Source organism: Hemitrygon akajei, chromosome 19 (assembly GCF_048418815.1).
Source record: "Hemitrygon akajei chromosome 19, sHemAka1.3, whole genome shotgun sequence".
In the NCBI taxonomy this organism is placed as follows: Eukaryota; Metazoa; Chordata; class Chondrichthyes; order Myliobatiformes; family Dasyatidae; genus Hemitrygon; species Hemitrygon akajei.
In genome coordinates, this window is record NC_133142.1 from 43,817,095 (window position 1) to 43,839,002 (window position 21,908).

A 21,908-nucleotide genomic window follows, 5' to 3' on the forward strand; every position below is an offset into this window, starting at 1 on the left:
CTCTCCTAAGGCAAGTGGCAGAGGGGCTATCAGCATACACCTTGGTCTAATGACCAGAATTCTGTAAGTTCTAAAATAGTTATGAAGGAGGATAGAGCAGTTCAAGTCCAAGTTTATTGTCATTCAATTATATGCATGTATACAGTAACTCCCAGTTTCACCAATCACCTGCCACCTTGTACTCATTTCTCCCCTACACCCCCCACCCCCCACCATTCCTTTCCAGTCCTGATGAAGGGTCTCGACTCGAAACATTGACTGTTTATTCTTTTCCATTGGTGCTGCCTCGCCTGAGTAGATTCAGAACCCTGATTCCACCACCGTCAATGCTGGTTCTGATGACCCTGGACACCATCAAACTGCTAATTGCACAACCACTAACACCAACTCCAGCCTGGACCCTGGACCGACAGCACCTACAGGCTGAGACTTTACGCACTGCTGCTGGAACCCCAATCTCCCTTTCCCGCAACAGCACTCTGCAATCCCGTGTCTCTCAGGTCTCGGAGACTCCATCTTCCTCCCACCCCATCTTCTCCGAACCTTCCTCTCTCCTCTTCTTCCCTCTGATCCCAACTCTCATCCATGCTGGGTGTTCACAATTCACTCCAACCTTCCCCTCTCCAAGGCAACGCATTCCATCCTCAGTAAGGGCCTCACCTTTGTTCCCCTGCACCTGCACTTCAGTGAGTTCTGTGCCCGACAGAATGCCAAACTCTTCTTCCATCTCCGTGCTTAATTCTTTGGCAAGGACTCTCCAGCCCACACTGATGACCTCTCCCCCCATCTACAACCCTCCTTCTTTTTCTCTGCCCTGGTCTTATGCGTGCTGTGGATCTTTTTATCGCTAACTGCCAAAGAGACATCAACTACCTTGACTTTAACATCCCTCTCTCCAATTCTAACCTCACTCCCTTTGAACATGCTGCTCCCCATCACTAATCCCAACTTCACCATCAAATTCGCAGATAATGTGGGTGGTGTAGTTGTCTGGTGGGCTAACCTCGACCTTGCTGAGGCCTGGCAGCAACTCTCAGAATGTCCTCTTACTTACCCCTTGAACAGGGCCCCACTAAGGAACACCAGACCATTGACACCCACACCATCACTGATCTTATCGACTTTGGGGATCTCCCATCCACTGCCACTGACCTCAAAGATCCCTTAACCCACACCTCCCATTTCTATGTTCTACCCAAGATCCACAAACCTGATAGTCCAGGTAGACCCATTGTTTCTGCCCCACTGAACTTGTGACTGCATATCTTGACTCTGTTTTATCCCCCTTGATTCAGTCCCTTCCCACCTACAACCATGACACTTCACACACTCTTGATCTTTTCAATCACTTTAAGTTCCCTGGCCACGATCATCTCATTTTCACTATGGATGTCCAGTCCCCATACACCTCCATTCCCCATCAGGATGGCCTTAAAGCTCTTCTCTTCTTTCTGGACAACAGACTCAACCAGATCCCCCCCCACCACTACTCTTCTCTTACTAGCTGAACTGGTCCTCACCCTCAACAATTTCTCTCTTAGCCCTTCCCACCTCCTTCAAACCAAAAGTGTAGCCATGGGCACTCTTTTCATAGACTACATGGAACACTCCATGATCCAAGCCCACGCCGGTATCGCTCCTGAACTCTTTCCACGCTACATCAATGACTGCATCAGTGCTTCTTCCTGCACCCATGCTGAGCTCATCAATTTCATCAACTTTGCCTCCAACCTTCACCCTGCCCTCAGATTTACTTGGTCCATTTCCATCATCTCTCTCCGCTTTCTCTATCTCTCTCTTCCATCTCTGGAGACAGTCTATCTACTGATATCTTTTATAAACGTATTGACTCTCACAGCTATCTGGACTATTCTCTTCCTACCCTGTCACTTGAAAAAAATGCCATCTCCTTCTCTCACTTCTCTCAGTTCTCTCCTTCTTCAAAGAAAAGGTCACCACCAAGGTAGCCCTCACCCACACCTCTTCCATTTTGCACACATCTGACCTCATCCCATCCTCCCGCCATCACACCAGTGACAGGGTTCCTCTTGTCCTCACCTACCGCCCCACGTCTCCGTGTCCAGCACATAGTTCTCCATAATTCCCTCCATATACAATGGGATCCCACAACCAAGCACATCTTTCCCTCCAGTCCACTTTCCACTTTCCACAGGGATCGCTCCATATGTGATTCCCTTGTCCACTCATCCCTCCCCACTGACCTCCCTCTTAGTACTTATCCTTGCAAGCAGAACAAATGCCACACCTGGCCTTACACCTGGCCTTCACTACCATTCATGGCCCCAAACAGTCCGTCCAGGTGAGGTGACACGTCACCTGCGAGTTTGTTGGTGTCATCTACTCTATCCGGCTCCCAGTGTGTCTTCCTGCATATCAGTGAGACCCGGAGCAGCTTGGAAAACCACTTCATCAAGTACCTTCACTCTGTCTACCACCAAACGAGGGATCTTGGCCACCCAATTCAATACTGCTTCCCATTCCCAACCTGATATGTTAATCCGTGGCCTCGTCCACTGCCAGGATGAGGCCACACTCAGGTTGGTGGAGTAACACCGTATATTTCATCAGGTAGTCTCCAACCTAACAGCATGAAAGTCGATCTCTCGAACTTCTGGTAATTGTCCCGCCCCACAGTTTCCCTCCCTCTCCTTATCTCCTTACCTGTCCATCACCTCCCACTGGTGATCCTCCCCTTTCCCTTTCTTCCATGATCTTCTGTCCTCTCCTATCAGATTCCCCGTCTCCAGCCCTTCATCTATTTTACCAGTCAACTTCTCAGCTTTTTCCTTCTCCCCTCCCCCTCACCTGGTTTATCCTATCACCTGCCACCTTGTACTTCTTCCTCCCTTCTCCCACCTTCTTATTCTGACTTCTCCCCTTCATTTCCAGTCCTGACGAATGGTTTCAACCCAAAACATTGGCTGTTTACTCTTTTCCATAGATGCTGCCTGGCCTGCTGAGTTCCTCCAGAATGTTGTGTATGTTGCTCTGGATTTCCAGCATCTGCAGATTTTCTTGCATCTGTGATATTCCTCCAAACCAAAGTGCACAAGGGTACACATAAGTCACACACAACATATAAAGAAACTTTGCAATAAATTAAGCAATAATGATATATATTCCAGAAGATTGGCATTTAGCATAAGATACATTTACAGCACAAGATTAAGAGTAAACTGTCTAATGCTATGGGCACTTTATAAGTGATGAGAGCTGGATGGTGGTGGGGATTTCAGTCATCTCATGGCCTGAAGGAAGAAACTGTTTCCCATCCTAACAGTCCTTGAGCTAATGCTACAACATCACCTGCCTGATGGTGGGGGATCAAAGATATTGTGGGAAGGACGGGAGGGATCTTTAACAATGCTAAGGCCCTATGTACGAAGGGAGTGTGAGGTCAAATCGGAGGACTTTCAAAGCGTGATGTCATGAGTTCAGCACCTGCATGCTCCTGTTGGAGTGAAGGGCAAGGCTGGCAGGAACCCTGGTTGATGAGTGATGTATGATACTGAGGTACTTGTTCAGAAAAAGAGAGACATATACAGTTCATAAGCAATTAGTAACTACTGAATATGAGAAGGACCTAGCAGCAAAAGTGAGACAAAATCCCAAGGGGCACAGGAATTAGCAGAGAGAAGGTACAGGAGGCCTTAAAGTGGATAAATCCCCAAGGAACTTGTGGGAAGCTAGAGAAGAAATCATGGAGCCCCTTGCAGAGATTTTTGCTTCACTTCTGGCCATAGGTGAGGTCCCAGAGGACTGGAGAGTGGTTAATATATTCTACAAGGGTAGCAAAAACAAGCCAGAAACTGTTGGCCGGTGGGTGAACAAAGGTTATGTGTAAATCTGCTCCTATGTATAATGGCCTTAAATTGCAGAAGGGGATTCTTAGGGGCAAGAAGTACTAATGTTTGGAGAGACGGGATCTGACTTAGATCTCAATGTGGTAGAGGCAGATACTAAACAACAGAAACATCTAAGAGATTCTTGGATGGATGAGAGAATAATGGTGGGTGTGGCTATGTGGGAGGGAAGCTCTAGGCATAGGCCTCCAGTCTGATAAACATTTCGCAAACATCACCTTCTCCTTCCTAACACTGAGCCAATTATGAATCCAATCTAGTATCTCCTCCTGGACCATTTAATAAACCTGCCACTCAAACCCTGGGTCCCATGTACTCTAATCTTCTCGACTACCCTTGTCAAAGGCCATTGCTAAAGCCCATGTACATCAAGTGTCAGCTGTACATCAGTTTCTCATCTATCAAAGTACTGAAAGGGGTAATTTGGCACATAACCAATTCTACAATGAAGCCCAAAATCAATCATCTTTCATACAATGCAGGATATTGTTGAACTGAATGCTATATTTTGTGATTTAGATCGGTCAAAGTGAACACAGCATAGCTGAAACAAACCTTCTGTAAAGTGCTCCCACAAATGCAGACTCCAATCCTTGCTCTTGTGACACTATTCAGTTTGTTTTGGAAAAATAATTTAATCCCACTGCTTTATTTTTACACCCCCCCAAGCCTTTATATCATATCAAAGATTGCTACTTGCCATGCAAAACATTTTTCTAACATGACAGCCACCATTCCCTTTTTGCTCAAGGGTTTATACAGTAAATGTTTAATATTTTATGTAGCAACAGAGAAAAAAAGGAAGCTCTCTGTCCAGTTGGCCTTTTTTACATCAATTAATCCAATAATATGAAGTTATTTGGTGTGAAATATTACTATAATTTGCCTTTAAATCAAATACAACATCTAATGAATTATAAATTGTGATTTTCTGAACATCAGCTACTAATTATAAAACATCTCATCATATACTACTGTGAGAATAATAAGGTCCTTTCATTGAAATTTTTAGATCAAATTGATACCCGGACAAAAAAAGGTATTGCTGAGAACTCATCTAAGGAAACCACCAGAAGCTATTCAACTCTGCTCCGAGTCCTATGTTCATCGTGTACACCAGTGCTGTAAGTCACCATACCAGTAGCAGCATGAAACCCATCTGCTTTACAAAACTTAACTCTGCTGCTTAACAACTTAATTGGCATGTCAGTGAATTTGAGAATGAAGGAAGAACGAGATCAATAAGGAGCTGTGCAATGGTCAGGGGTGGTAGTAGAGTGCTCAGCAATAATACGACACAAAGTGTCCCATCTATTTGTGAGACAGTCAAAAAACATCATCACCACTTCCTTTTAATTGCAATTCATCTTTAAGGAGCACTCAAAATTTTAGTGACATTGATTAGAAGAGTTTTCTGTTCAGGTCAAAGGTTTTACCTAGCAGCTGCATGCACGAAAGTGGGGAGGGGGGGGGGATTATTGATACTTTTTTCAGGCAATGGTTAACTCAGTAAGTGCAGGACCAGTGAATCTGGCTCCTCTTTCATCTTCTCGCTGCCTGCCCTGTTTTGTCCAGCTCCTATTCTGTTGGAGTGATGCAGTTTCTTTGATAGGAAGGGAACAGCATCCAGAGTGTAACGAGCAGAGCAATCGGGCAGTCAGGTTGAGTTCTGCTCCAACTGGGTTTTAAATTTTAAAAAACCAGAATCATGCGGTAGGGGTTGATGGATTTCTAGCTAATAATATAGTGGGAGATTGTGAGAATTGTTCAGCTTTGGTTTTGTGGTTAGCAATAGTTTTTAACTCAATCCTGACATTAAATTCCATAGTGCTTTGTGTTCAGGCCCTGTTCCAACTTATTAAATTAAAAGCCATTTCTGTTTTATTTCAAGTTTCCAGCATAAGACGTAGGAGCAGAATTAGGCCATTCAGCCTATCAAGTCTGCTCTGCCATAGTATTGTTTTTCACATATAATGCTTCTTTCTTGAAGATATCTCTATTTAGTCATCGAGTTTTATAGCACAGAAAGCTGCCATTTTGCCCAACTTGTCTATGTCAACCAAGTGCCCTGCCTGCATTTGGCCCATATCCCTCTAAACCCTTCCTACCCACTACTAATCACTACTATTGTACCTGCCTCTACCACTTCCTATGGCAGCTCATTCCACAAACTGAACTGCTGTCAGTGTGGGAAAACTTGTCCCTCAGGCCCCCTTTAAATCTTTCTCCTCTTATTTTATGCTCACCGGTTTTAAACTCCTCTATCCATGGACAAAGACTAACCATTCACGTTATCTATGTCCCATTTGCTTGGACACTCCCCAAGCACTGCAGCCCAATAATCTTCCTTTTAATGGGTGACTCAGATGATATTGTCAGAGGCTGTGGGAAAAATATCCCAATGCTGAACTCCAACACCCTTACTTTCATGACCTGATGCTCAGATTGTGGATATGGAGAAGGAGATCTGTTTGAGCTTAATTCTACAGCACCTGTGAATCAGGTTCAATCCTGACCTCTGGTGCTATTGACACGGTGTTTAGTCATTCTCTCTCTGACCATCCAGACTTCTTCTGGATGCTCTGGGTTTCTCCCACATTCCAAATATGTGTGGGTTGGTGGCTACCAAAAACTACCTCTAATGTGCATGTGAAGGCTAGAGTCCAGGAGGAGGTGATGGGCATATGGGACTGGTGCAGGGTAGTTGGTTGTCAAGATGGACAGTGGGCCACAAGGCCTGTTTCTGTGCTGCATCTGACTACAGCTCTACTGTTTTCCTGAATATACTCCAGCCAAATAAAATCTCAAATGCACAGTCCTCTATACCTATCCCTCACCTATATGGGTCCCGTTTCTTCACTGATACTCTAATTCAGGGGTCTACAACCTGGCATCCACGGGCTCTTCAGTTAACGGTAGCCATCCACGGCATAAAAAAGGATGGGAACCCCTTTTCTAATTAGAAATAATCTACCACTATACTCAACAGCTTCTATAAATAGCTATTTTGAAATGAATTCCATAAAATAAAATAATTGTTAGAATCCAGTTAAACTATTAATGTTATTCTTTAATGAAAATGATCTAATGTTGAAAGGATTGGGAGTGTGCAATGATGTTCCATGCTATTTCCATGCCTGCTTTACAACAGCAAAATAATTAATTATTTACCACGAGACTAGCTGTCCGAGACGTTGCGCGAAAGGGCAAATAGGGAAGGCCACAATGTTAGAAAGAAGTGAAACATATTGGGAAGTGCTCAGAATGTACAAGCTGGACGGACTCTTGGATCAATTCAACTAGCTGCTTTGCATCTGAACAATGCAGTGCTCCACAGGTGCTCAGCGGCTTCTTTAAGGAGATGGAAAGCCCCATGAAGGTGGCTTAAAACTCACCTCTTTCCCCCAGAACAGATTCACTGAAAGATTTCAAAGGTTTGATAGTCTGGATTGACAGACTGTGCCAAATGCTAATCAAAAGATTTTTAGCTGCAGCTGTGACCTTCAATTCTGGCCTCGTGCATATTCTACTTCCCTTCCACAAGCTGTCAGGCATTGCAGAATTCACTGCTTTGACATATTTCTTTGAAAATATTTCTTTGTTAAAGCCTTCACCCATTTATCTGAAAGTCCATGTCATTACTTTTTTGCTTGATTAAGGTCCTACACAATGCTTTTAGCTATTGTACCATGCTGAGGTATATTATAAATATTGTAACTGATATATCATAGTTTAGAATCATGCTACATGAACATATTGGTAGGAAACTAAAACAGAATGGTGGAAATTTTCAGGTGATAATACAGCATTTTAATAACTTTGCTCTAGTTGGATGCCAGATCCAATCAAGTCTTTCAGGTTCTACATCAGGAAATGACTCAGAAAAGAAAGCCAGTCATTACTATGAGAAGACATCATCTCATTTACAACGCACACATTTTCAATTTCTGCATTATTGGGGTCTAGTCGGTATTCCTGAGGTGGCAGGGTGGAGATATGTCTCGATCAAAGGTGCTCCTTGCCTTCACTAGCCTGCAGGTCACCTTTGGGCAAGGTTTATCCCCCCGGTCAGGGTCACGTGAAGCCGGGGGAGCAGGTGATGAATTGTTGTATGAGCAGCTGGTGCATATCACCAGCCCTGGTTACAATAGACAATAGACAATAGGTGCAGAAGTAGACCATTCGGCCCTTCGAGCCTGCACCGCCATTTTGAGATCATGGCTGATCAATTACTATCAATACCTGGTCCCTGCCTTGTCCCCATATCCCTTGATTCCCCTATCCATAAGATACCTATCTAGCTCCTTCTTGAAAGCATCCAGAGAATTGGCCTCCACTACCTTCCGAGGCAGTGCATTCCAGACCCCCACAACTCTCTGGGAGAAGAAGTTTTTCCTTAACTCTGTCCTAAATGACCTACCCCATATTCTCAAACCATGCCCTCTGGTACTGGACTTTCCCAGCATCTGGAACATATTTCCTGCCTCTATCTTGTCCAATTCCTTAATAATCTTATATGTTTCAATCAGATCCCCTCTCAATCTCCTTAATTCCAGCGTGTACAAGCCCAGTTTCTCTAACCTCTCTGCGTAAGACAGTCCAGACATCCCAGGAATTAACCTCATGAATCTACGCTGCACTTCCTCTACAGCCAGGATGTCCTTCCTTAACCCTGGAGACCAAAACTGTACACAATACTCCAGGTGTGGTCTCACCAGGGCTCTGTACAAATGCAAGAGAATTTCCTCGCTCTTGTACTCAATTCCCTTTGTAATAAAGGCCAACATTCCATTAGCCTTCTTCACTGCCTGCTGCACTTGCTCATTCACCTTCAGTGACTGATGAACAAGGACTCCGAGATCTCTTTGTATTTCTCCCTTACCTAACTCTACACCGTTCAGATAATAATCTGCCTTCCTGTTCTTACTCCCAAAGTGGATAACCTCACACTTATTCACATATTCACATTAAACACCATCTGCCAAGTATCTGCCCACTCACCCAGCCTATCCAAGTCACCCTGAATTCTCCTAACATCCTCATCACATGTCACACTGCCACCCAGCTTAGTATCATCAGCAAATTTGCTGATGTTATTTTCTATGCCTTCATCTAAATCGTTGACGTAAATCGTAAACAGCTGTGGTCCCAATACCGAGCCCTGTGGCACCCCACTAGTCACCACCTGCCATTCCGAGAAACACCCTTTCACCGCTACCCTTTGCTTTCTATCTGCCAACCAGTTTTTTTTTCCATGTCAATGCCTTCCCCCGATGCCCTGAGCTTTGATTTTACCCACCAATCTTCTATGTGGGACCTTATCAAATGCCTTCTGAAAATCGAGGTACACTACATCCACTGGATCTCCCCCGTCTAACTTCCTGGTTACATCCTCGAAAAACTCCAACAGATTAGTCAAGCATGATTTACCCTTGGTAAATCCATGCTGGCTCGGCCCAATCCTATCACTGCTATCTAGATATGCCACTATTTCATCCTTAATAATGGACTCTAGCATCTTTCCCATCACCGATGTCAGGCTGACAGGTCGATAGTTCTCTGTTTTCTCCCTCCCTCCTTTCTTAAAAAGTGGGATAACATTAGCCATTCTCCAATCCTCAGGAACTGATCCTGAATCTAAGGAACATTGGAAAATGATTACCAATGCATCCGCAATTTCCAGGGCCACCTCCTTTAGTACCCTAGGGTGCAGACCATCTGGACCTGGGGATTTGTCAGCCTTCAGTCCCATCAGTCTTCTCATCACCTTTTCCTTCCGAATGTCAATTTGTTTCATTTCCTCTGTTACCCTATGTCCTTGGCCCATCCATACATCTGGGAGATTGCTTGTGTCTTCCTTAGTGAAAACAGATCTAAAGTACTCATTAAATTCTTCTGCCATTTCTCTGTTTCCCTTAACAATTTCATCCAATTCATTCTTCAAGGGCCCAACATTGTTCTTAACTATCTTATTTCTCTTCACATACCTAAAAAAGCTTTTGCTATCTTCCTTTATATTCCTGGCTAGCTTGCATTCGTACCTCATTTTTTCTCCCCGTATTGTCTTTTTAGTTAAGTTCTGTTGTTCCTTAAAAACTTCCCAATCATCTGTCCTCCCACTCACCTTAGCTCTGTCATATTTCCTTTTTTTTAATGCTATGCAATCTCTGACTTCCTTTGTCAACCACTGTGGCCCCTTTCCCCCCTTTGAATCCTTCCTTCTCTGGGGGATGAACTGATTTTGCACCTTGTGCATTATTCCCAAGAATACCTGCCATTGCTGTTCCACTGTCTTTTCTGCTAGGCTATCCGTCCAGTCAACTTTGGCCAGCTCCTCCCTCATGGCTCCATAGTTTCCCCTGTTCAACTGCAACACTGACACCTCCGAGCTGCCCTTATCCTTCTCAAATTGCAGATAAAAGCTTATCATATTGTGATCACTACCTCCTAATGGCTCCTTTACTGCGAGATTGCTTATCAAATCCTGTTCATTACATAACACTAAATCCAGAATAGTCTTGTCCATGGTCGGCTCTCATACAAGCTGTTCCAAGAATGCATCCCGTAGGCACTCTACAAACTCCCTATCCTGTCGTCCAGCACCAACCTGATTCTCCCAGTTCACCTGCATGTTGAAATCCCCCATAACTACTGCGACATTACCTTTGCCACATGCCAACGTTAACTCCCTGACACCAGGCAGACAATCTCTAAAGAGTATTGTTCATGGTTAGAGTCTCCCGTGTTGTAAAGACACCACCCAGAAGAAGGCAATGGCAAACCATTTCTGTAAAAACATTTGCGAAGAAAATTATGGTCCAGACCACGATCGCCCACGTCATATGACACAGCTCATAATGAATGGATGAATTTCCATAATAATTTTCATCCAGTATTTGAACTATAGCAAATTTTATACAACTCTATCAGGAAGACAATCTTCATTTATTATATTGGCTGATGCAAGAATATACTATTCGGAAAAGACTGTTCTTATGAATCAGACAAAGGAGCCTTATCTCCAATCAAACCAAATAAGAAACACTTCTCTCAATATTTGGCAGTGTAGCCAGCAACTGCACTACAATAGATGATGAGAGGCATGAGAGGTATAAGATGATGAAGGGCATTAACTGTGTGGATAGTCAGAGGCTTTTTCACAGGGCTGAAATAGCTAACACCGGGGGGCATAGTTTTACGATGCTTGGAAGTAGGTATAGAGTGGCTGTCAGGGGTAAGTTTTCCACACAGAGACAATGGGTGTGTCTAATGCCCTTCCCTTGGACAACATTGGTGGCGTGGAGAGGGGAGACTGGCAGCTTGGGCAACTACCGGTCTTCCATAAAAAAAACCTTGCCCAGGCTTGCGCCCTGGAAACTTTCCAAGGTGCAAATCCATGGTCTATTGAGACTAACGGAGGCCTACCAGTGGGTGCGTGGAATGCAGTGCCAGCGAAGGTGGTAGAAGCAGATACAATGGGGTGTTTTAAGAGACTCTTAGATAGGTACACGAAGCTTAGAAAAATAGAGTGCTCTGCAGTAGGGTAATTCTAGGCAGTTTCTTGTGTAGGTTACATAGTTGGCACAACATTGTGGGCCGAAGGGCCTGTAATGTGCTGTGGATTTCTATGTTCTAGTTGTAGTACTTACTTGTCAACAAAGGTCAAAGTTCAAAGTGAATTTATTATCAGAGTACATATATGTCACCACATATGTGTACTTTTATAATCATTGATCTTTTTTTAAAAACTTTTTTTATTGTGTTTTCAAGTAGTTACAGATTGATCTTAAAATATTCCACTGTTATCTTTCCTGCACTGAACACTCAGAGAACAAATGATTGATTTAGAATCAATGTGGTTATTGAAAAGGACACAACAAAGTAATGATTAATTTTTACAAAGCATTAATTGGGCCACAGTTAAGGTACACTTCCACTTCATGAAATTTTCATGAAAGTAAAGACACAAAAGCTATAGAGTGAACACTATATATTCACCAGCATTTATCAAAGCTGGAAAACTACAGCTATTTGGAGACTTATGATATTACGACTACTTCCATTTAAATAGAGATGACTAAAAAAGTTTTTTTTAAAATTAACAAGGGTTTTGATAGGAAATGGAAATGCTGCCTGGCCTGCTGAGTTCCTCCACCACTTTGTGTGCGCAGCTATTTTCTCTGATAGGGAAGATATTGATTAAGGGTCATCAATTGCTTATCTAATTTTATTTATTGATTTATTTCCTTAGTGATACAGCATGGAGTATTTTCCAGTCCTTCTAACCACGCACCTGAGCAACCCACAACAACCCCAATTAACCCTAACCTAATCACAGGACAATTTACAAAGATCAGCTGGCCTAGCCAGTATGTCTTTGGACTGTGGGAGGAAACCGGAGTGCCCAGGGAAAAGTACGTCCATTCCATTGGGAGAATGTACAGAGACTCCTTACAGACTGCACCAGAATTGAACTCTGAACTCCGAAGCCCTGAGCAGTAATAACGTCATTCTAAATGCTACGCTACCATGGCGTACCATCACTGAATAAAGCAGCAGTTAGAGCATTTATTTTATGTAGCTGATTGTCAGATCATGCATGCTTTGCCTCAAGGAATAATTGAAGCAAAGGTCATTGCATCTTTTAAGAATAACTGGATAATTATTTGAAGCAGAGGCCAAAGCAGCGAGATTGGTTTTGGATTGCTTCAGAATAGAAATCATGTTAACATAATGGCTTCATTCTGTATTATATACTTCTACAATTTGCTCTTTTACATACAGTAACTTTCTTAAAACCAAAAACTTAATGCATAATGAAGTCCAAAGGCAGAAATATGGTTACTGATGTGAATTGATATTAGAGAGGAAGGCTAGAAATAATAAAATAACATTGTGCCCTGCTAGCTTGATGAGTTCATCAAAGTCGTTACTGAGTCAAGAAGCTTCCTGTTGAGTCCTCCTGACTGAGATTTTTTCAAGTTAATTAGCCACAGATGAGGTGCCAGAAGACCGGATTCCTGATGAAGGGTCTTGGCCGAAACATTGACTGTTTATCACTCTTCACTGATGCTGCCTGACCTGCAAGTTCCTCCAAAATTTTGCATTTGTTCCTCTAGATTTCCAGCATCAGCAGAAACTCTCATGTTTGTGGAGGATAGCTAATGCTATTCCTTTATTTAAGAGGGCATAAGCTGAAGGTGAGTGAAAGAAGTTTTATGGGGAGTTTTGAGCGACGTCCTTGAGAACAATAATTGTTTGCAGATATTGTACATGCCAAGGTGCTTTCATAATTGTATCCATTAAGTATTGATATGCATCAAGCAACTGGAAAAGGGTCAGAGACCTATACAGCACAGAAACAAGCCGTTCGGTCGATCACATCAATGGTGATCTGCTTTGCCTATCTATAGCAATTCCATTTGTTACACAAGGTCCATGTCCTTCCATGCATTGCTTATTCATAAGGATATGGACCTTATGTCTGTTAAACATAGTGATTATATCTCATTCCACCACCTCCTCTGGCAGCATATTCCAGGTAGCATCCTGTCTCCCCACCTACTGCACTGCTACTATGCTTCCCACCTTCCCTGCCAAGTAAGTTTATACCAGATCCCTGTTGATTTATATTTCTATATCAACCTTTACAACCCAGGATACCCCAAAGCTCATTACAGTTCATTTTCAAACTTAGTCAGTGTTCAGATAAATGCAGTGGCCAATTTGTGCACAGCTGGATTCCATAGGCAGGAAAGTTTAAAATAATCTGTAAAGTTGCTCGAGGGAATAAAAACTTGTCAGTAACACAAGGTGCGCTCATCAGTGATCATTCACAGAGTGCTGTGAGATCTGCGACTTGGTACAAAATCCCGTCCTGTTGATGACGCATGTCAAGGAAGAAGTTCGCTTGAATGGGACTAATGCTGTTTCTCACTCAGAGATAAGAGTCCATCATGGAGTCAGTCTGATGCAGTACATAATCTAACTCAAATGGGTCTGTGCTGGTATCACTATGTGCAGACTGGATACATGTTTCCTTTCCCCAAACATAAAAATGACCATATTTCAAAAATGTTAGCTGTGAAGCATTCAAGTTGATTCATTTTTTTTCTGCCATTTGACTCCCTATGCTCTGCTTTGCAATTGATGTAGAGGGCCAGAACTGTTGTTGTTCAGGCTATATTTGAATCTGTCTGAATGTTCTTGTGGGAATGTTGTTTCACTTGTCATGTTGGATGTTTGAAGACTTGTGGAGATATTGATTCTCTTGGTGAATGAATCATCTTTGAGTCCACAGCTGAATTAGCTCAATGCTGAGATTTTTAGAAGCTGTTTGAATGAATCTTTTGGACTTGTATAGTGTGAGCATCTGATGAAAATAGGTCTTTTTTATAAGTTACTCAAGCATATAACAATTCCTAAGCAATACACACAAAATGCTGGAGGAACTTGGCAAGTCAGGCAACATCTATGGAAAGAATAAGCAGTTGATACTTTGGGCCGAGATCCTTCGGGGCTGGGAAGGAAGAGAGGAAAATGCCTGATTAAAAAAGTAGGGGGAAGGGAAAGAGTCTAGCTAGAAGGAGATAGGTGAAGCTAGGTGGGTGGGAAAGGCCGAGAGCTGGAGAAGAAAGAATCTGGTAGGAGAGGAGAATGGACAATCTGAGAAAGGGAAGGAGGAGGGGACCCAGAGGGAAGTGAGAAGAAGTGAAAAGTCAGAGTGGGGAATAGATGGTGGGGGTGAAATTTGTTCACTGGAAGGAGAAAGTGACATACATGCCATCAGGTTGGAGGGTAAACAGACAAAATATAAGTGTTGCTCCTCCACCCTCAGGGTGGCCTCTTCTTGGCACAAGAGGACGTCATGGATTGACATGTCAGAATGGGAATGGAAATGGGAATTAAAATGTCAGGCTACTGGGATGTCCCGCTTGAGGTGGATGGTATAGAGGTACTCTACGGAGTGCTCCCCCAATTTCTGATGAGTTTCACCAATGTAAAGGGGACTTCATCGGCAGCACCAGACAGCCCGCAACAGATTCACAGGTGAAGTGCTGCCTCACCTGGAAGGACTGTTTAGGGTCCTGAATGGAGGTGTAGGAAGAGTTGTGGGAGGAGGTGTATGGGCAGCTGTAGCACTTAGGCCACTTGCAGGTATAAGTGCCTCGAGGGAGATTAGTGGAAAGGGATGAATGGACAAGGGAATTGCAGAGGGAGCAATCCCCACAGTAAACGGAGGAGGGTGGGTGGCAGAATATAAACAGTGAGAAAATAAAATAATTCATGGTGCTCTTGCTTACCATTTGCAACTCTCTCCCCTGCATTAACCACTGAATGCATTAATATTCTACGAGATTCTTTGCGTCCCACCCCATAGCTCAATGAGTTACCCTACTTACAGTCTTATCCTCCATGACTCATAGAAATTGGATTTGTAGGCCTGCTTCCATTATGTTCACTTGAATTTAACTGAATCTGAGCAAAATAATGACATTCTCTTTGGACAAATGTATCCACAGCACAAAGGAAAGAATGATACAATACCATAACATTGTCCACTATTCAAATCTTGACTTTCATCTGTTCTAAGTAGCTGGGAAAATCCTGGAGAAATCCAGCCATCTTAAAAGCCAGAACAAAGGAATCACATGGCAAGTGTCAGCTACAGTAGCACTGTGATTGTAAGAGGTGGCCAGCAGCCACTTTGTATTGCAGACTATCAGTGGTAGTCAGTGTGCTAGTGCTATTACTCAGAGTACAACAGATCGTCAGTGGCCATGCCCTAGTGCAGAATGTAAGAAACGGTCAGAGTCAATGTTATAATGGAGTAATAAATCACAATGCTAATTCTCACAGTTTAATAGTCAGTCAGTGGCAATACTGCAATTGAAGTCACAGTGTAGAAAAAATTGTAACAAGGTGTCTGAAAATTTGGTTCTGTAAATTAATGGTTTACTTTGTTTTTTAAAGTAAAGAGGCAAGGACTACATTCATCGCAGTAAGACCAATTGCTAAAATAGATCTCTGAAATCAAATTAATTTAAGGCTTTACTTTTAAAATGGTGATGATTTCAATGGGATTAAGTTATGGAAACCATCAACATTTTGTCATAGTTCTTCATGGACTACTGAAGTGTCAGAAAATTTCAGAAACTTTCATTAAATTTATCACTGCTACCTCAAATATGAGAAAGATCATCCAAAATAAAATATTGGTTTTGTTAGTTTTTTTTAGAAAGGTAGAGAGAGTGAACCACCTGATGGAGAAAGCAATAGAAAAAACACTTCAAGACTCACAAGTTATCTTCCATTGTCACTCCCATTACAGGGAAGCTTTCTTGTTTACTAGTGCAGAGGGATGGCACATATTATACTTTGAGGGTATAATAAGTTACTCTAATATAAAACAACTTCAACACAGAAGAACTTAATAAAACACACATTCCAAAAGATTTCACCTAGTTATGAGCTGTGAATGAAACAGAGTTGATCAGTTCCTAGTTTCCATAAGACATTTCTAAGGCAATGTAATGTTTATAATGAAATTTCAAGTGCAGGAAAACAACTGTTTGGAATGCAAGAAGATGAGGAGGACCACTCTAAGCGTTTGGGTTACTTTTTACTGTTTGACTAAGCAGAGAAAAGAACCCAGTTTGTAAATGGCAACCTACCAAAGTATTCTGGTCCTGATGCCTCTATTTCACCAGATGATCTCCAGACTCCTTTATTTCCAGTTTATAAATTATTTTCTATAGTCCAAGGCCTATGCAGCAGTGTGACCTTATGCCTACATGTTCTTTCATTTTAAATCCATTATTCCCAACAAAGTAGAAAGGAAGACCAAGCTCTCTCCACTATGCCCCACAGCAGGGTCTGGAGGAACAACAAAAAGACATTTTCTGAATGGAACACGTTTCTTCCTATTAAATGATGCAGTTAAGTCTAGCACATCAGCAGGATGCTGACACCACACTCAAGGGGGTGATTCTCATACAACAGTCTAACCTGAAAATTATCAGGTCATAAGCCTTTCTGTTCCAGAAATGGTAGTAGACCCCTGAATGGAGTTTTTGTTCATTACCCAGCAAGGGAAACAAAGATACTGCCAATCATTCTCACTGTAGAGAATAGCCTCCTCGCTGAATGCTCCACAGTGCTAAAAATAACCTGCACCTGTGATATTTGGAGAAACAAGGATATTGAAATGTTCAGCATCAGAAAGGAACCACTACACTTAAGCTGGTTGTTCCCATTGTTCACAAAATATCTCCTGCATTAAATGTACTCAGGTAGTAAGCCAATGTCTGTCAAAAAAAACCATGCACTACTTCACAGACATCAATTTCCATCATGTTCTTAAATTGAAAATAGTGGTAACCATTTTGAAAACTTGAGAGTTTAGAATACATCAATGGGATGGATAACTAATGTTAAATTACTACTAGCTCTAGTGATTAACAGAAGAACATTACCATAATATAATCCACGCCATTTTGTCAGCTAAGAGAACCTACCAACTCATTTAATCTATATTCCCACTCTAATCATACAGGCATGTGCCTCTTATAATTACCTCTTACAATCAAGAGCACATTGTGAGTATAAGGATATGTTTGTATGTGTGTAATATGCTTCTGATTGATGTGCTCAACCAAATTAGATTTAAATTTCTATGCATCCTTCTGCCCACCCCTCCCACCCAGTCAACATTACGCCTTGTATGTCTAGTAGAACACCATCTCAGATATCAACATGTCATGTACTTCCCCAGCCTTCGGAGGGAAAACAGAGAAAATGACATTGATCTGTTTTTTTTTCTGAAGTTGATCCTCTTTTTTTGTCTGAGGGAATTAAATAAATGTTAAGCTGTTAGATTTTGTTGAAGGTTTGAGGTTGGATATCAGATAAAGGGGTCACACCATGCCAGATAGTTCATGTTCTGATATTCCCTTGTTCCGCTCCCTCGTGCGTGTACATAAGTTATGTGGGATGTACGAGGCAGAGGTGGTCACTGCAGAAATGTTGTTTCTAGCTGGGCATGGCTAATGAAAATGAATAAGTCACTCACATGGACTGTGAGGAAAGTGGTCCCTTTCTGTGTTTTGCATTGGAACCATTGTGCCAGATCAGTGACGTGAGCAGAGAACAACTGAATAAATAGTTTGTATGCCCCTTGGAAATACCCACTGCCCCAAAGTACAAGGACCACAGTCTGCACTCTAATTAAAACAGAACTTAGGACAATGCTTAAGAGATCATATGAATCACAATCTCTTCACCCATAGAATGCTCTGTGCAGCTGCCTTCTAGACAGGAATACATGCATAGCAAAGCATGGCTTATATTTTATTAAAGAAAAATGGACCAAATATGACAGATGGAACTTAATGTAGACAAGTATGAGGTGTTACACTTCGGGAGGACGAACAAGGGTAGGACTTGAACATTGAACAGTAAGACACTAAGGAGTGAGGTTGAATAAAGGAATTAGTGAATACAGATCTATAAATCCTTGAAAGTAACATCGCAGGTAGAAAGGGCTGTAATGAGAATTTTTGGCATATTGGCCTTCATAAATCATTAGGGGTATTTAAGAGCCTCTTGGACAGGCACATGGATGAAAGAAAAATAGAGTGCTACGGGGTAGTGTGGGTTTAGTACCTTTTTTAAGGAATATATGGTTCGGCACAACATCGAGGTCTGAAGGGCCTGTACTGTGGTGTAGTATTCTAGTATGTTATGTTGATCTTGTATAAGATGACAGAGAGGCTAAATTTAAAGTATTGTGTGCAGTTCTGGTCGCCTACCTAGAGGAAAGATACAGACAAATCTTCTTTTCAAGAAGATTGAAAGGTACAGACAAAACTTACAAGGATGTTGCCAGGACTTGAGTTATGTGGGAAGGCTGAATAGGTTAGGACTTTATTCCCTTGCGTGTAGGAAAATTAAGGGAGATTTAATAGAGGTATATAAAATTATGAGAGGTATAGATGGGGTAAATTGAAGCAGGCTTTTCTACTTAGGTTGGGTGAGACTAAAGCCAGAGGTCATAGGTTAAAGGTGAAAGGTAAAATATTTAAAGGGAATGTGAGGGGGAACTTCTTCACTCGGAGGATATTGAGAGCATTGACCTTTCTGACAGTATAAGTGGTGGATGCAGGTTCAAATGCAACACTTGTGATAAGTTTGGATAAGTAGATAGATGGGAGGGGTACGGAGGGCTATGGTCCAGGTGTAGGTCAATGGGACTAGGCAGAATAACAGTTAGGTATAGACTAGGCGAGCTGAAGGGCCTGTTTTTGTACTCCAGTGCTCTATGACTCTAAAAGCAAAACATTGGGGGTAAATGGTCCTTTGAAAATGACTCTTTTGAGCTTCCCTGGTGTAGTGAATTTTAACATTTTCTTATCCCTAGTTTCTCAACCAACTTTAGCTAGAACTATTGAGCTGTTATGTTTACATGGATTTCTGTTTTTTAATAAGTAAGTTTTGCGTGTTTTAGCTGATTGATTGTATCATCTTGTTTTAGCTTCTTGTGCTATTTATATCGCTTTGGTAGCAGGACTAGTTCAAACTTTATTTCTTATATAATTTTTTCTTCTTTATAGTAGTTGAATATTGTGGTTTCTGTTGCATGTCATGCCAACACACCACAGCAAATTCCAAATACGTGTAAATGTAGATGGTAAATAAAGTTGATCCTTGATTGATATACTGATTGCAGTATTTTCAAAAGATTTCCTGATACAGAGGCTTCTTCATCCATAGATATTGTGGTAGTAGCTGATAGTGATGGTTTTCTTTAAAAGTAGATATCTCAAATTTAAATGTTTTCCTCACTCCAGTGTAAATATGAGATTCAACACCTACTACAAACCATACTCTGCCATTTTAATAGACTAATGGCAGAGAGGAACAATACAACTGCTCATTAGTGGATCCTGCTGTTTCTGAAGGGGAGCTGGATTCCACAGGGCTAATAACTGGGAACTGTTCCTCCTGCCGAAGAAAACAGAGAGTATTGATTGCATATGTAGGTGGTATTATTTTAGGAAATTAATATTTATTTCAACACAGTTCTGCAATTTGTCTTTGCAATCAAATCTGTTTATTTCGGCTTCATTATTTGAAAGTACTGTATTGAGAAATTATCCAGGAAGCTCTCCAAAACTCCAGAGTTTCCAATTGCAAGACATCGCTTATTTTTGAATCCAGGAATTTCTTCCCCTAAAGGAATTATGCCTCTTTGATTTCCAGTTTGTTCTGAGTTAACCATGCCTAAAGCAGGTAGTACATTTAAAGGTCTCAACTTCTCAATTTATGTAATGGGTAGACAAAATAAACCTCAACAGATTGTGATGCATTATTATTTACTGCTTTTCACAGACAGTAATAATGTTCTCTGTGCATGTTAAAGAGTGAAGAACGCTTGCTAAAACTAATATGTGTACTGTATTTATACTAGTGCAAAAAGAGAACAAAATAGTAAGGTAGTATTCATGGGTTTACGCATCATTCAGAAATCTGGTGTGTTGAATCTGACCTATACTCTGAAAAGGTATAAAAAGCCATTAGGTATCAATAATGACTGCATCAAAACACATGAGATCATACCATATCAAAAAGGCCCCTTATTCAGATGTGAGAGTCATTACAAACTCAGTCTAATGTGCTCTGTTTTTGTCCCAACAACCCAAGGATTGTGGATAAATTGGGAGAGCTGCCTCATGGATCAGCAAAGCACAATCCACACATAATTGCTCTCACAGAGCCACATGCATCAGGCACCATGCTAAATGTCTCGATCATGATCCCTGCGGTGGTGATGCAGTCGCACTTGGTTAGTGGGGAGTGGCCCTGGGAATTCAGAGAGTGGAACCTGGAGTCACGAACTCCCATGTGCTGTCAAAAGCTGACCGGTTATCATTTATTGGGCATGTCCAGCTGATGGATTACTGTTCCTTCGTGCTGAGTAGCTCTTGGAATTAGAATTGGAGTTGGCTTAGGTGCAAAACACTCTATGGTGGGGAATTTCAATGCAGCACCACTAAGGACTGAGCTAAATGAATCTTTAAGCTGTCAGAATGGTCCTAACATAAGAAGAATATATCAATTTATTTGTAGATTCATCTATCCTTGGTCATGCTGGTAGGATTGAAGCTCACATGGTGTTTCTGACCGATATTCAGCAGAATCAGAATCACTGGCATACATCGTGAAATTTGTTAACTTTGCGGCAGCAGTACAATGATAAATATAAGAAAAAGACTGAATTACAGTATGTGTGTGTGTATATATATATTAAAGGGTTAAATTAAGATAAGTAGTGCAAAAGTGGTGAGGTTGTGTTCATGGGTTCAATGTCCATGTAGGAATCAGATGGCAGAGGGGAAGAAGCCATTCCTGAATCACTGAGCGTGTGCCTTCAGGTTCTGTACCTCCTTCCTAATGGTAACAATAAGAAGAGGGTGTGTCCTGGGTGATGGAGTCCTTGATAATGGAAGCCACTTCACTAAGGCACCGCTCCTTGAAGATGTCTTGGATACTATTGAGGCTAGTACCCATGATGGAGCTGTCTAATTTTATAACTGACTGTAGCTTATTTCGATGTAACTTAACCATGCTATTGTGTTGTATGGTATCACCAATACTGTATACTAAATGCAATTGACTTTTAAGCATCTAAGAGTTGGGCACTCAAAGTAGTGTGAATTAAAGCAAAAACTGCAAATTTAATTTTCCCTGTGTGTAACCTTAATCATTGACATATCCTCCTCACCACTATTACATTCAAGCAAGGTCATCCCAAGAACAGCGAGTAACAGAAACAAAATCAGGTATACTCGATAATAAGATGGCCATGAAGCTACAATACAGGACAGCAAAGCACTGAAACTAGATGCAAAGAAAAATAATCCCAAAGCCTAGAGATCAAATCGAATTTCTGCTTTCCAGTAGCATTCTGTCATGAATGGTGGTGGTTAATTAAAGAATGGGAGGAGGGGACTCCAAGATCGTGCA